Consider the following 14,210-nt stretch of genomic DNA (forward strand, 5'->3'; position numbering starts at 1 on the left):
ATATTACTAGTAAGTGAACACTGGAGTTAAAATTAAGTCCTCAATTTATCCAAAAGAAGGCAGAAAACAAAGAATAAAGATAATGAAGATCAAATGGGATGGGTAGAAAATAAATATCAAGAGAGCAAATTGAAATATAATCATATTAGTAATTACATTACTTGTAAAAAAATCTATAAATCCAATTAAGATGCAGAAATTGTTAGATTGGATGCAAAAATGCAAAATCCAACTGCTGCCTACAAGAAACTCACTTTATATATAAAGTCACAGTTATGAATGAAAGTAAAGGATAGAAAAGGATACACAAAATGAACCTGGAGTGCTTACATTAGTACTGGAGAAAGTAAATTTCAGAACAAAGAACATTAGCAGAGATTAAAAGGTAAGTTTCATTGTGATAAGTCAATTCATCAAGAAAACATCATAACACTATGTATGAATAAAATATGGATTTTTTGAAATATTTTACAAATTATGAGGAGTGCATGTAACACTAAAAATACAAAGAAAAGTAGAGAGAAATTAAAGAAACTAAACAAAATTAAAGAAACTAAACAAAACTAAACAAAGAAACTAAACTAACTTCCTAGTTTTATGGAATGGAAGACTCAATATTATTGACATGTCAATTATCTGAAAATTGATCTATGGATTCAAAGCAATCCTATTCAAAATGCAAGCAGAACTTTTTGTAGAAATCAACAAGCAAATGCTAAAATTAATATGAAAATGTAAAAAATCTAGACTTTCCAAATAACTTTCTAAAGAAGAATAAAATTGAAGAACTTCGGCTGTATAATTTGAGGATTAATTCTAAAGTGATTAGCATCTAGACTGTGTGGCATTGGTTTAAGGGTAGTACAGATAAATGGAATATGATAGACCCATACATGCATGGTTAGTTGATTTTTGAAAAATATGCCAATTAAATTTAATAAGGAAGGATCGTATTTTCTTAAAAGCATTATGCTAAATGAAAGACTTTAGACACAAAATAACTTTTTGAGTTTGTGGTGTCAAAGTCAAAATATAAAGATTCATCTCTAAATTTAAAAATTACAACTCAACTAGTCTGGTCAAATATATATAGTCATGTAACAGCCACCACAATCATAAAATACAACATTTCCATTGTGAAAGTCCATCATACGACTTGGGTCGTTCTTGTCATATCCAACTAAAGCAGAATCAAGAGGCCAGGAGGAAAAAGCACTCAAGGTATACAACATCACGCCTAGCATGTAATTCTCTCTGCAAGCCCAGCTTCTGAAATTCCTTGTAATAACCTGAAACCAGTTTTATATAATAGCTACTAAAACAAGCTGCTGAGACTTTAAGATTAGCTTTACCCACTGCGATCACTCACCATTCAGAGCTTGCCTCCTCCTCAAAATTTTACTAGTGTCAACATACTTTCCTTTAAAACAACATGTAACATTTCTTTCTAATAAAATTCGCCACCTTCTCTTTGTTTTTGGGCAAACCAAATTGTACACTTATATTGTGGATTGTTAAAAGTAATTTACACCTCATTCTGTATTCCAGCCTCGGCCAAAGAGGGACACTCTGTCTCAAAAAAAGAAAAAAGTAATTTATAACTCATTAAATTTGTAATCATATAATGTAATTTGCCACATTGACAGAATAAGGAAGAAAAACTGTGGATGTTGCAGTAGATGCAAACAGAAAAAAAAATAACAGATTTGATAAAATTTACTACCCATTGATAGTAAAAACTTCCAGCAATCTGGGAATAGAGCAGAATGTCCTCATTCTGATAAAAAGGCATCTACAATAACCTATAGTTGATCTCAGTTTTAATAGTGAAGTTTTAAATGCATTTTTCTTAAGATCAGAAAAAAGGCAAGGATGATTTCACATTGTATTTTTTAAATTATACTTTAAGTTCTAGGGTACATGTGCACAACGTGCAGGTTTGTTACATATGTATACATGTGCCATGTTGGTGTGCTGCACCCATCAACTCGTCATTAACTTTAGGTATATTTCCTAATGCTATCCCTCCCCTCTCTCCCCCATCCCACGACTGGCCCCAGTGTGTGATGTTCCCAATCCTGTGTCCAAGTGTTCTCATTGTTCAATTACTACCTATGAGTGAGAATATGCAGTGTTTGGTTTTCTGTCCTTGTGATAGTTTGCTCAGAATGATGGTTTCCACCTTCATCCATGCCCCTACAAAGACATGAACTCATCCTTTTTATGGCTGCATAGTATTCCATGGTGTATATGTGCTACATTTTCTTAATCCAGTCTATCAATGATAGACATTTGGGTTGGTTCCAAGACTTTGCTATTGTGAATAGTGCCGCAGTAAACATATGTGTGCATGTGTCTTTATAGCAGCATGATTTATAATCCTTTGGGTATATACCCAGTAATGGGATGGCTGGGTCAAATGGTATTTCTAGTTCTAGATCCCTGAGGAATCGCCACACTGACTTCCACAGTGGTTGAAGTAGTTTACAGTCCCACCAACAGTGTAAAAGTGTTCCTATTTCTCCACATCCTCTCCAGCACCTGTTGTTTCCTGACTTTTTAATGATCGCCATTCTAACTGGTGTGAGATGGTATCTCATTGTGGTTTTGATTTGCATTTCTCTGATGGCCAGTGATGATGAACATTTTTTCATGTGTCTTTTGGCTGCATAAATGTCTTCTTTTGAGAAGTGTCTGTTCATATCCTTCGCCCACTTTTTGATGGGGTTGTTTGATTTTTTCTTGTAAATTTGTTTAAGTTCTTTGTAAATTCTAGGTATTAGCCCTTTGTCAGGTGGGTAGATTGCAAAAATTTTCTCCCATTCTGTAGGTTGCCTGTTCAGTCTGATGGTAGTTTCTTTTGCTGTGCAGAAGCTCTTTAGTTTAATTAGATCCCATTTGTTAATTTTGACTTTTGTTGCCATTGCTTTTGGTGTTTTAGACATGAAATCCTTGCCCATGCCTATGTCCTGAATGGTATTGCCTAGGTTTTCTTCTAGGATTTTTATGGTTTTAGGTCTAACATTTAAAGTATTTAATCCATCTTGAATTAATTTTTGCATAACGTGTAAGGAAGGGATCCAGTTTCAGCTTTCTATATATGGCTACCAGTTTTCCCAGCACCATTTATTAAATAGGGAATCCTTTCCCCATTGCTTGTTTTTGTCAGGTTTGTCAAAGATCACATGGTTGTACATGTGTGGTATTATTTCTGAGGGCTCTGTTCTGTTCCATTGGTCTATATCTCTGTTTTGGTACCAGTACCATGCTGTTTTGGTTACTGTAGCCTTGTACTGTAGTTTGAAATCAGGTAGCGTGATGCCTCCAGCTTTGTTCTTTTGGCTTAGGATTGTCTTGGCAATATGGGCTCTTTTTTGGTTCCATATGAACTTTAAAGTAGTTTTTTCCAATTCTGTGAAGAAAGTCATTGGTAGCTTGATGGGGATGGCATTGCATCTATAAATTACCTTGGGCAGTATGGCCATTTTCACGATATTGATTCTTCCTATCCATGAGCATGGAGTGTTCTTCCATTTGTTTGTGTCCTCTTTTATTTCGTTGAGCAGTGGTTTGTAGTTCTCCTTGAATAGGTCCTCCTCATCCCTTGTAAGTTGGATTCCTAGGTATTTTATTCTCTTTGAAGCAATTGTGAATGGGAGTTCACTCATGATTTGTCTCTCTGTTTGTCTGTTATTGGTGTGGAGGAATGCTTGTGATTTTTGCCCATTGATTTTGTATCCTAAGACTTTGCTGAAGTTGCTTATCAGCTTAAGGAGATTTTGGGCTGAGATGATGGAGTTTTCTAAATATGCAATCATGTCATCTGCAAACAGGGACAATTTGACTTCCTCTTTTCCTAGGTAAATACCTTTATTTCTTTCTCCTGTCTGATTGCCCTGGCCAGAACTTCCAACACTATGTTGAATAGGAGTGGTGAGAGAGGGCATCCCTGTCTTGTGCCAGTTTTCAAAAGGAATGCTTCCAGTTTTTGCCCATTCAGTATGATATTGTCTGTGGGTTTGTCATAAATAGCTCTTATTATTTTGAGATAGGTCCCATCAATACCTAATTTATTGAGAGTTTTTAGCATGAAGGGCTGTTGAATTTTGTTGAAGGCGTTTTCTGCATCTGTTGAGAAATCATGTGGTTTTTGTCTTTGGTTCTGTTTATATGATGGATTACGTTTATTGATTTGTGTATATTGAACCAGCCTTGCATCCCAGGGATGAAGCCCACTTGATCATGGTGGATAAGCTTTTTGATGTGCTGCTGGCTTAAGTTTGCCATTATTTTATTGAGGATATTTGCGTCAATGTTCATTAGGGATATTGGTCTAAAATTCTCTTTTTTTATTGTGTCTCTGCCAGGCATTGGCATCAGGATGATGCTGGACTCATAAAATGAGTTAGGGCGGATTCCCTCTTTATCTATTGATTGGAACAGTTTCAGAAGGAATGGTACCAGGTCCTCTTTTTACCTCTGGTAGAATTCGGCTGTGAATCCGTCTGGTCCTGGACTTTTTTTGGGTGGTAGGCTGTTAATTATTGCCTCATTTTCATAGCCTGTTATTGGTCTATTCAGAGATTCAACTTCTTCCTCGTTTAGTCTTGGGACGATGTACGTGTCGAGGAATTTATCCATTTCTTCTAGATTTTCTAGTTTCTTTGCATAGAAGTGTTCATAATATTCTCTGATGGTAGTTTGTATTTCTGTGGGATCGGTGGTGATATCCCCTTTATCATTTTTTATTGTGTCTACTTGATTCTTCTCTCTTTTCTTCTTTATTAGTCTTGCTAGCAGTCTATCAATTTTGTTGATCTTTTCAAAAATCAGCTCCTGGATTCATTGATTTTTTGAAGGGTTTTTTTGTGTCTCTATCTCCTGCAGTTCTGTTCTGATCTTAGTTATTTCTTGCCTTCTGCTAGGTTTCGAATGTGTTTATTCTTGCTTCTCTAGTTCTTTTAATTGTGATGTTATGGTGTCAATTTTAGATCTTTCCTGCTTTCTCTTGTGGGCATTTAGTGCTATGATTTTCCCTCTACACGCTGCTTTAAATGTGTCCCAGAGACTCTGGTATATTGTGTCTTTGTTCTCATTGGTTTCAAAGAACATCTTTATTTCTGCCTTCATTTCGTTATGTACCCAGTAGTCATTCAGGAGCAGGTTGTTCAATTTCCATGTAGTTAAGTGGTTTTGAGTGAGTTTCTTAATCCTGAGTTCCAGTTTCATTGCATTGTGGTCTGTGAGACAGTTTGTTATAATTTCTGTTCTTTTACATTTGCTGAGGAGTGCTTTACTTCCAACTATGTGGTCAGTTTTGGAATAAGTGTGATGTGGTGCTGAGAACAATGTATATTCTGTTGACTTGGGGTGGAGAGTTCTGTAGATGTCTATTAGGTCCACTTGGTGCAGAGCTGAGTTCAATTCCTGGATATCCTTGTTAACTTTCTGTCTCGTGGAACTGTCTAATGTTGACAGTGGGGTGTTAAAGTCTCCCATTATTATTGCGTGGGAGTCTAAGTCTCTTTCTAGGTCTCTAAGGACTTGCTTTATGAATCTGGGTGCTCCTGTATTGGGTGCATATATATTTATGATAGTTAGCTCTTCTATTGAAGAGTTGAATTGATCCCTTTACCACTATGTAATGGCCTTCTTTCTCTCTTCTGATTTTTGTTGGTTTAAAGTCTGTTTTATCAGAGACTAGGAATGTAACCCCTGCTTTTTATTTATTTTCCATTTTCTTGGTAGCTCTTCCTCCATCCCTTTATTTTGAGCCTACGTGTGTCTCTGCAGGTGAAATGGGTTTCCTGAATACAGCACACTGATGGATCTTGACTCTATCCAATTTGCCAGTCTGTGTCTTTTAATTGGAGCATTTAGCCTATTTACATTTAAGGTAAATATTGTTATGTGTGAATTTGATCCTGCCATTATGATGCTGGCTGGTTATTTTGCTCATTAGTTGATGCAGTTTCTTCCTAGAATCGATGGTCTTTACAATTTGGCATGTTTTTGCAGTGGCTGGTACCGGTTGTTCCTTTCCATGTTTAGTGCTTCCTTCAGTAAGGCAGGCCTGGTGGTGACAAAAATCTCTCAGCATTTGCTTGTCTGTAAAGGATTTTATTTCTCCTTCACTTATGAAGCTTAGTTTGGCTGGATAGGAAATTCTGGGTGGAAAATTCTTTAAGAATGTTGAATATTGGCCCCCACTCTCTTCTGGCTTATAGAGTTTCTGCCAAGAAATCTGCTGTTAATCTGATGGGCTTCCCTTTGTGGGTAACCTGACCTTTCTCTCTGGCTGCCCTTAGCATTTCTTCCTTCATTTCAACTTTGGTGAATCTGACAATTATGTGTCTTGGAGTTGCTCTTCTCGAGGAGTATCTTTTTGGTGTTCTCTGTATTTCCTGAATGTGAATGTTGGCCTGCCTTGCTAGGTTGGGGAAGTTCTCCTGGGTAATATCCTGAAGAGTTTTTTCAAACTTGGTTCCATTCTCCCTGTCACTTTCAGGTAAACCAATCAGACATAGATTTGGTCTTTTCACATAGTTTCATATTTCTTGGAGGCTTTGTTCATTTCTTTTTACTCTTTTTTCTCTAAACTTCTCACTTCTTTTCATTCATTTGATCTTCAGTCACTGATACCCTTTCTTCCTCTTGATCGAATCAGCTAATGAAGCTTGTGCATGCATCACATAGTTCTCCTGCCATGGTTTTCAGGTCCATCAGGTCATTTAAGGTCTTCTCTATGCTGTTTATTCTAGTTAGCCATTCGTCTAATCTTTTTTCAAGGTTTTTAGCTTCTTTGTGATGGGTTCGAACATCCTCCTTAAGCTCAGAGAAGTTTGTTGTTACTTATCGTCTGAAGCCTTCTCTCAACTCATCAAAGTCATTCACTGTCCAGCTTTGTTCTGTTGCTGGCAAGGAGTGGCATTCCTTTGGAGGAGAAAAGGCCCTCTGATTTTTATAATTTTCAGCTTTTCTGTTCTGGTTTCTCCCCATCTTTGTGGTTTTATCTACCTTTAGTCTTTGATGATGGTGACGTACAGATGGGTTTTTGGTGTGGATGTCCTCTCTGTTAGTTTTCCTTCTAACAGTCAGGATCCTCAGCTGCAGGTCTGTTGGAGTTTGCTGGAGGTCCACTCCAGATCCTGTTTGCCTGGGTATCACCAGCAGAGGCTGCAGAACAGCAAATATTGCAGAACAGCAAATGTTGCTGTCTGATCATTCCTCTGTAAGCTTCGTCGCAGAGGAGCACCTGGCCGTATGAGGTGTCAGTCAGCCCCTTCTGGGAGGTGCCTCCCAGTTAGGCTACTCAGGGGTCAGGGACCCACTTGAGGAGGCAGTCTGTCAGTTCTCAGATCTGAAGCTGCATGCTGGGAGAACCACTACTCTCTTCAAAGCTGCCAGACAGGGACGTTTAAGTCTGCAGAAGTTTCTGCTGCCTTTTGTTCAGCTATGCCCTGCCCCCAACATTGTTCTGGAGGTCTTATCAGTCAAAATAAAGAAATAAGAAGCATAAAGATTGAATTTAGCATCTTCCTATGACATAAAATCAACTTATAAAAGATAATTAAATTTGTGTATACTAGCAACAATGCATTGCTACATTGCATAGTACTATATAATACTACAGTACATTGTTGAGACAAATTTAAAAATCACTAAATAAATGGAGAAATATGCAGAGTACTCAGTTGGAAGTCTCAATGCTTAAGATGTAAATTCACTTCACATTTAGCTATAGAAGCAATGAAAATCCTATCACATTTCCAGAAAATAAAATTTTCTTTAAAGAATAAGCTGATACTTCAATGTATAGGAAAACAAAGTGGCCCAAGAAAAAACAAAATAATCTTGAAAAAGAAAAGAGATGATATATATTATCTGAGTCCAAGGCTTGCTTTAAGCTTACCAGTGATCTGGACAGTGTGGTATTACCATTAGCACAGACAAATAGTTTAATGAAACATAATACAGGTACAGAAATAGATCCACAATATATGATGAAGTATGCTTTTTAAATGTGCCAATACCATACCATGGGAAAAGGAAACCCTGTGAACAAATGTTTCTGAAACAACTAGATAACTATGGGGGAAAAGAAGAATGCTGACTGTTTTGAATAACATTCTCCAAAATTAAGACAGATTATAGAACTAATTATATAAGCAAAAAGAATAGGTTCTAAACTTTGTATTAGTACAATATTTCTTAGATAGGAAAATAAAACGGCACTTAATGAAAAATTTTCTTTCTTTTTAATCATACTTTAAGTTTTAGGGTACATGTGCACAACGTGCAGGTTTGTCAACATGTCAACATTTGACATGTTGATGTGCTACACCCATTAACTCATCATTTAACGGTGTATCTCCTAATGCTATTCCTCCCTCATCCCCCACCCCACAACAGGCCCCGGTGTGTGATGTTCCCCTTCCTGTGTCCATGTGTTCTCATTGCTCAATTCCTACCTATGAGTGAGAACATACAGTGTTTGGTTTTTTGTCCTTGAGATAGTTTGCAGAGAATGATGGTTTCCAGCTTCAGGCATGTCCCTACAAAGGACACGATCTCATCATTTTTTATGGCTGCATAGTATTTCATGGTGTATATCTGCCACATTTTCTTAATCCAGTCTATCATTGTTGGACATTTGGGTTGGTTCCAAGTTTTGCTATTGTGAATAGTGCCACAATAAACATAAGTGTGCATGTGTCTTTATAGCAGCATGATTTATAATCCTTTGGGTATATACCTAGTAATAGGAAAGCTGGGTCAAATGGTATTTCTAGTTCTAGATCCCTGAGGAATCGCCACACTGACATCCACAATGGTTGAACTAGTTTGCAGTCCCACGAACAGTGTAAAAGTGTTCCTATTTCTCCACATCCTCTCCAACACCTGTTGTTTCCTGACTTTTTAATGATCGCCATTCTAACTGGTGTGAGATGGTATCTCATTGTGGTTTTGATTTGCATTTTTCTGATGGCCAGTGATGATGAGCATTTTTTCATGTGTCCGTTGGCTGCATGAATGTCTTCTTTTGAGAAGTGTCTGTTCATATCCTTTGCCCACTTGTTGATGAGGTTGTTTGTTTTTTTCTTGCAAATCTGTTTGAGTTCATTGTAGATTCTGGATATTAGCCCTTTGTCAGATGAGTAGATTGCAAAAATTTTCTCCCATTGTGTAGGTTGCCTGTTCAATATGATGGTAGTTTCTTTTGCTGTGCAGAAGCTCTTGAGGTTAATTAGATCCCGTTTGTCAATTTTGTCTTTTGTTGCCGTTGCTTTTGGTGTTTTAGACATGAAGTCCTTGCCCATGCCTATGTCCTGAATGGTATTGCCTAGGTTTTCTTCTAGGGTTTTTATGGTTTTAGCTCTAACATTTAAGTCTTTAATCCATCTTGAATTAATTTTTGTATAAGGTATAAGGAAGGAAACCAGTTTCAGCTTTCTACATATGGCTAACCAGTTTTCCCAGCACCATTTATTAAATAGGGAATCCTTTCCCCATTTCTTGTTTTTGTCAGGTTGGTCAAAGATCAGCTAGTTGTAGATATGCGGCATTATTTCTGAGGGCTCTGTTCTGTTCCATTGGTCTATATCTCTGTTTTGGTATCAGTACCATGCTGTTTTGGTTACTGTAGCTTTGTAGTATAGTTTGAAGCCAGGTAGTGTGATGCCTCCAGCTTTGTCCTTTTGGCTTACGATTGCCTTGGCAATGCAGGCTCTTTTTTGGTTCCATATGAACTTTAAAGTAGTTTTTTCCAATTCTGTGAAGAAAGTCATTGGTAGCTTGATGGGGATGGCATTGAATCTATAAATTACCTTGGGTAGTATGGCCATTTTCACAATATTGTTTCTTCCTATCCATGAGCATGGAATGTTCTTCCATTTGTTTGTATCCTCTTTTATTTCATTGAGCAGTGGTTTGTAGTTCTCCTTGAAGAGATCCTTCACGACCCTTGTAAGATGGATTCCCAGGTATTTTATTCTCTTTGAAGCAATTGTGAATGGGAGTTCACTCATGATTTGTCTCTCTGTTTGTCTGTTATTGGTGTATAAGAATGCTTGTGATTTTTGCACATTGATTTTGAATCCTGAGACTTTGCTGAAGTTGCCTATCAACTTAAGGAGATTTTGGGCTGAGATGATGGGGTTTTCTAGATATACAATCATGTCATCTGCAAACAGGGTCAATTTGACTTCCTCTTTTCCTAATTGGATACCCTGTATTTCCTTCTCCTGCCTGATTGCCCTGGCCAGAACTTCCAACGCTATGTTGAATAAGAGTGGTGAGAGAGGGCATCCCTGTCTTGTACCAGTTTTCAAAGGGAATGCTTCCAGTTTTTGCCCATTCAGTATGATATTTGCTGTGGGTTTGTCATAGATAGCTCTTATTATTTTGTGATAGGTCCCATCAATACCTAATTTATTGAGAGTTTTTAGCGTGAAGGGTTATTGAATTTTCTCAAAGGCCTTTTCTGCATCTATTGAGATGATCATGTGGTTATTGTCATTGGTTCTGTTTATATGCTGGAGTATGTTTATTGATTTGCATATGTTGAACCAGCCTTGCATCCAAGGAATGAAGCCCACTTGATCATGGTGGATAAGCTTTTTGATGTGCTGCTGGCTTCAGTTTGCCAGTATTTTATTGAGGATTTTTGCATCAATGTTCATCAGGGATATTGGTCTAAAAGTCTCTTTTTTTGTTGTGTCTGTGCCAGGTTTTGGTATTAGGATGATGCTGGCCTTATAAAATGAGTTAGGGAGAATTCTCTCTTTTTCTATTTATTAGAATAGTTTCAGAAGGAATGGTACCAGGTCCTCCTTGTACCTCTGGTAGAATTCGGCTGTGAATCCATCTGGTCCTGGACTTTTTTTCGTTGGTAAGCTATTAATTATTGCCTCAATTTCAGAGCCTGCTATTGGTCTATTCAGGGATTCAACTTCTTCCTGGTTTAGTCTTGGGAGGGTGTATGTTTTGAGGAATTTGTCCATTTCTTCTAGATTTTCTAGTTTATTTGCATAGAGGTGTTTATAGTATTGTGATGGTAGTTTGTATTTCTGTGGGATTGGTGGTGATATCCCCTTTTTCATTTTTTATTGTGTCTATTTGATTCTTCTCTCTTTACTTCTTTTTTAGTCTTGCTAGCGGTCTAGCAATTTTGTTGATCTTTTCAAAAAATCAGCTCATGGATTCATTGATTTTTTGAAGGGTTTTTTTTTGTTTCTATCTCCTTCAGTTCTGCTCTGATCTTAGTTACTTCTTGCTTTCTGCTAGCTTTTGAAAGTGTTTGCTCTTGCTTCTCTAGTTCTTTTAATTGAGATGTTACGGTGTCAATTTTACATCTTTACTGCTTTCTCTTGTGGGCATTTAGTGCTGTAAATTTCCCTCTACACAGTGCTTTGAATGTATCCCAGAGATTATGGTCTATTGTGTCTTTTTTCTCATTGGTTTCAAAGAACATCTTTATTTCTGTCTTCATTTCGTTATGTACCCAGTGGTTATTCAGGAGCAGGTTGTTCAGTTTCCATGTAGTTGAGCAGTTTTGAGTGAGTTTCTTAGTCCTGAGTTCTAGTTTGATTGCACTGTGGTCCGTGAGACAGTTTGTTATAATTTCTGTTCTTTTACATTTGCTAAGGAGTGCTTTACTTCCAACTATGTGGTCAATTTTGGAATAGGTGTGGTGCTGAGTACAATGTATATTCTGTTGATTTGGGGTGGAGAGTTCTGTAGATGTCTATTAGGTCCACTTGGTGCAGAGCTGAGTTCAATTCCTGGATATCCTTGTTAACTTTCTGTCTCGTGGAACTGTCTAATGTTGACAGTGGGGTGTTAAAGTCTCCCATTATTATTATGCGGGAATCTAAGTCTCTTTCTAGGTCTCTAAGGACTTGCTTTATGAATCTGGGTGCTCCTGTATTAGGTGCATATATATTTAGGATAGTTAGCTCTTCTTGTTGAATTGATCCCTTTACCATTATGTAATGGCCTTCTTTGTCTCTTTTGATCTTTGTTGGTTTAAAGTCTGTTTTATCAGAGACTAGGATTGCAACCCCTGCCTTTTTTTGTTTTCCATTTGCTTGGTAGATCTTCCTCCATCCCTTTATTTTGAGCCTATGTGTGTCTCTGCACGTGAGATGGGTTTCCTGAATACAGCACACTGATGGGTTTTGAATCTTTATCCAATTTGCTAGTCTGTGTCATTTAATTGGAGGATTTAGCCCATTTACATTTAAGGTTAATACTGTTATGTGTGAAATTGATCTTGTCATTATGATGTTAGCTGGTTATTTTGCTCGTTAGTTGATGCAGTTTCTTCCTAGACTGGATGGTCTTTACAATTTGGCATGTTTTTGCAGTGGCTGGTACTGGTTGTTCCTTTTCATGTTTAGTGCTTCCTTCAGGAGCTCTTACAGGGCAGGCCTGGTGGTGACAAAAATCTCTCAGCATTTGCTTGTCTGTAAAGGATTTTATTTCTCCTTCACTTATGAAGCTTAGTTTCACTGGATAGGAAATTCTGGGCTGAAAATTCTTTTCTTTAAGAATGTTGAATATTGGCCCCCACTCTCTTCTGGCTTGTAGAGTTTCTACCAAGAGATCAGCTGTTAGTCTGATGGGCTTCCCTTTGTGGGTAACCCGACCTTTCTCTCTGGCTGCCCTTTACATTTTTTCCTTCATTTCAACTTTGGTGAATCTGACAATTATGTGTCTTGGAGTTGCTCTTCTCGAGGAGTATCTTTGTGGCGTTCTCTGTATTTCCTGAATCTGAATGTTGGCCTGCCTTGCTAGATTGGGGAAGTTCTCCTGGATAATATCCTGCAGAGTGTTTTTCAACTTGGTTCCATTCTCCCTCTCACTTTCACGTACACCAATCAGACATAGATTTGGTCTTTTCACATAGTCCCATATTTCTTGGAGGCTTTGTTCGTTTCTTTTTATTCTTTTTTCTCTAAACTTCTCTTCTCACTTCATTTCATTCATTTGATGTTCTATCACTGATGCCCTTTCTTCCAGTTGATCGCATTGACTACTGAGGTTTGTGCATTCATCACATACTTCTCATGCTGTGGTTTTCAGCTCCATCAGGTCCTTTAAGGAGTTCTCTGCATTGGTTATTCTAGTTAGCCATTCATCTAATTTTTTTTCAAGGTTTTTAACTTCTTTGCTGTGGATTCAAACTTCCTCCTTTAGCTCAGAGTAGTTTGATCGTCTAAAGCCTTCTTCTCTCAACTCGTCAAAGTCATTCTCTGTCCAGCTTTGTTTCATTGCTGATGAGGAGCTGTGTTCCTTTGAAGGAGGAGTGGTGCTCTGAGTTTTAGAGTTTCCAGTTTTTCTGCTCTGTTTTTTCCCCATCGTTGTGGTTTTATCTACCGTTGGTCTTTGATGATGGTGACGTACAGATGGGGTTTTGGTGTGGATGTCCTTTCTGTTTGTTAGTTTTCCTTCTAACAGTCAGGACCCTCAGCTGCAGGTCTGTTGGAGTTTGCTGGAGGTCCACTCCAGACCGTGTTTGCCTGGGTATCAGCAGCAGAGACTGCAGAACAGCGGATATTGGTGAACAACAAATGTTGCTGCCTGATCATTCCTCTGGAACTTTTGTCTCAGAGGAGTACCCGGCCGTGTGAGGTGTCAGTCTGCCCCTACTGGGGGGTGCCTCCCAGTTAGGCTACTCAGGGGTCAGGGACCCACTTGAGGAGGCAGTCTGTCAGTTCTCAGATGTGAAGCTGCGTGCTGGGAGAACCATTACTCTCTTCAAAGCTGTCAGACAGGGGCAATTAAGTCTGCAGAGATTTCTGCCGTCTTTTGCTTGGCTATGCCCTGCCCCCAAAGGTGGAGTCTACAGAGGCAGGCAGGCCTCCTTGAGCTGTGGTGGGCTCCACCCAGATCCAGCTTCCTGGCCACTTTGTTTACCTACTCAAGCCTTGGCAATGGCACGTACCCTTCCCCCAGCCTCCCTGCTGCCTTGCAGTTTGATCTCAGACTGCTGTGCTAGCAATGAGCGAGGCTCCATGGGCATAGGACCCTCTGAGCCAGGCATGGGATATAATCTCATGGTGTGCCATTTGCTACGACTGTTGGAAAAACACAGTATTAGGGTGGGAGTGACCCGATTTTCCAGGTGCCATCTGTCACCCCTTTCTTTGACTAGGAAAGGGAATTCCCTGACCCCTTGCACTTCCCGGGTGAGGCAATGCCTCGCC

Source organism: Pan paniscus, chromosome 3 (genome assembly GCF_029289425.2).
Source record: "Pan paniscus chromosome 3, NHGRI_mPanPan1-v2.0_pri, whole genome shotgun sequence".
Taxonomy (NCBI): domain Eukaryota; kingdom Metazoa; phylum Chordata; class Mammalia; order Primates; family Hominidae; genus Pan; species Pan paniscus.